This window comes from Triticum aestivum, chromosome 4B (genome assembly GCF_018294505.1).
Source record: "Triticum aestivum cultivar Chinese Spring chromosome 4B, IWGSC CS RefSeq v2.1, whole genome shotgun sequence".
In the NCBI taxonomy this organism is placed as follows: domain Eukaryota; kingdom Viridiplantae; phylum Streptophyta; class Magnoliopsida; order Poales; family Poaceae; genus Triticum; species Triticum aestivum.
The window spans coordinates 76,186,361-76,189,355 of NC_057804.1; positions in this window are offsets into that span (position 1 = coordinate 76,186,361).

Genomic DNA, 2,995 nt, shown 5'->3' on the forward strand with positions numbered 1-2,995 from the left:
TGCTAGTAAAGGTGATTGAAATTATCATTGATCAAACTTGTGCACCTCTAGCATTCACACTTCATAAATTCTTTCTTTTATCATTTACCTACTCGAGGACGAGCGAGAATTAAGCTTGGGGATGCTGATACGTCTCCAACGTATCTATAATTTATGAAGCATTCATGCTATTTTATTATCTGTTTTGAATGATTATGGGCTTTATTATACACTTTTATATTACTTTTGGGACTAACCTATTAATCGGAGGCCCAACCCATATTGCTGTTTTATTGCCTGTTTCAGTATTTCGAAGAAAATGAATATCAAACGGAGTCCAAACGGAATGAAACCTTCGGGGGCGTGATTTATTGGAAGAATATGATCCGGGAGACTTGGAGTTCACGTCAGAAGATCCTCGAGGAGGCCACGAGATAGGGGGCACGCCCACCCCCCTGGGCGCGCCCTACCCTCTCGTGGGCCCCTCGAGGCTCCCCCGACCGACTTCTTTCGCCTATATAAGCCTACGTACCCTAAAAACATCGAATATGAAGATAGATCGGGAGTTCCGCCACCGCAAGCCTCTGTAGCCACCAAAAACCTCTCGGGAGCCCGTTCCGGCACCCTGCCGGAGGGGTAACCCATCACCGGTGGCCATCTTCATCATCCCGGTGCTCTCCATGACGAGGAGAGAGTAGTTCGCCCTCGAGGCTGAGGGTATGTACCAGTAGCTATGTGTTTGATCTCTCTCTCTCTCTCTCTCTATCTCTCGTTCTCTCTCGTGTTACCTCTATGGCACGATCTTGATGTATCCCGAGCTTTGCTATTATAGTTGGATCTTATGATGTTTCTCCCCCTCTACTCTCTTGTGACGAATTGAGTTTTCCCTTTGAAGTTATCTTATCGGATTGAGTCTTTTAATGATTTGAGAACACTTGATGTATGTCTTGCCGTGCTTATCTGTGGTGACAATGGGATATCATGTGCCACTCGATGTATGTTTTGGTGACCAACTTGCGGGTTCTGCCCATGAACCTATGCATATGGGTTGGCACATGTTCTTGTCTTGACTCTCCGGTAGAAACTTTGGGGCACTCTTTGAAGTACTTTGTGTTGGTTGAATAGATGAATCTGAGACTGTGTGATGCATATCGTATAATCATGCCCACAGATACTTGAGGTGACAATGGAGTATCTAGGTGACATTAGGGTTTTGGTTGATTTGTGTCTTAAGGTGTTATTCTAGTATGAACTCTATGATAGATTGAGCGGAAAGAATAGCTTCATGCTATTTTACTACGAAGTCTTGAATAGATAGAACATAAATGATAACTTTGAGGTGGTTTCGTACCCTACCATAATCTCTTCGTTTGTTCTCCGCTATTAGTGGCTTTGGAATGACTCTTTGTTGCATGTTGAGGGATTGCTATATGATCTATCTATGTTATTATTGTTGAGAGAATTTGCATTAGTGAAAGTATGAACCCTATGCCTTGTTTCCTATCATTGCAATACCGTTTACGCTCACTTTTATCATTAGTTACCTTATTGTTTTTATAATTTCAGATTACAAATACCTTTATCTACCATCCATATTGCACTTGTATCACCATCTCTTCGCCGAACTAGTGCACCTATACAATCTACCATTGTATTGGGTGTGTTGGGGACACAAGAGACTCTTGGTTATTTGGTTGCAGGGTTGTTTGAGAGAGAGACCATCTTCAACCTATGCCTCCTGTGGATTGATAAACCTTAGGTCGTCCACTTGAGGGAAATTTGCTACTGTCCTACAAACATGTGCACTTGCAGGCCCAACAACGTCTACAAGAAGAAGGTTGTGTAGTAGACATCATCTACTTTGGGGAGTCTTAGACATAGAGTGCCTATACTTGATGGAGAGTACGTTCATGAGTGGAAACATGAGATGCTTGTGATTTTCAATCAATATCATTTGAACAAGTACATTGCTAGTCCTTGTGCACCTCATGTTGATCCTATGCATCCCACCCTTGATGAGTCAATTGACATGATTAGAAATCTTAGAACTGTTAATCTTATCACTAGAGGCTTGCCTAGCAACTTGATTAGAAACTTGCCTATTCTTGATTGTGCCTACACTATATGGAAATTTCTTGAGGAACGATTTCCGAATTATTCCTTGAAAAATCTAGATGAAATTCTTCATAAGTCTATTGCCTTGAGTAAGATGAATTCCAATGATCCTATGTTTGGTAACTATCTATTTGAGCTTACAAACCTTATGCGTGCCAAAGGAAATGTTGGAATCATTAGCGATATTATCTCTGAAGCTACTAGAATTCATAAAGGAAATCACTGTCAAACTCACTCTAACGAATCACCCTCTCTAGGAATTGATCCACCACATGTCGATGTTGAACATGGGTACTATGATGAGGATGAAGTTTATGACTTTGATCTTGATGATGCAATGAGACACTTTGGTCTTATGGCAAATCTTCGGGGATATATGGCAGGTGGAAAGGAATGGGTTCTTGATAGTGGATGTACCGATCACATGACCGGAAATAAAGACATGTTTCGTGAGCTTGCTGAAAACGACGGTCCTCGAATGTTTGTCACTTTCGGTGACAACTCAAAGGGTAAGGTGGTTGGCCTCGGTAAGGTGGCCATATCACATGATAGCTCCATAAAAAATGTCATGCTCGTTGAATCTCTTGGATACAACTTACTTTCAATATCTAGACTTGCTGATTTCGGTTTCAATGTCCTATTTACTGAAGTAGATTGCCAAGTATTTCAGAGAGATAATCATAAAATGATCTTTACCGGCATTCATAGAGGTGATCTTTACATTGTTGATTTCACTAAAAAGGCTCAACCTAGAACTTGCTTCATTGCTAAATCTTCTAAAGGTTGGTTATGGCATAGACGATTAGGTCATGTGGGCATGCGGAGCCTTGACAAGCTTATTAAAGGTAATCATGTCCTTGGCGTTAACGATGTTATATTTGATAAGGATAGACTCTGCAGC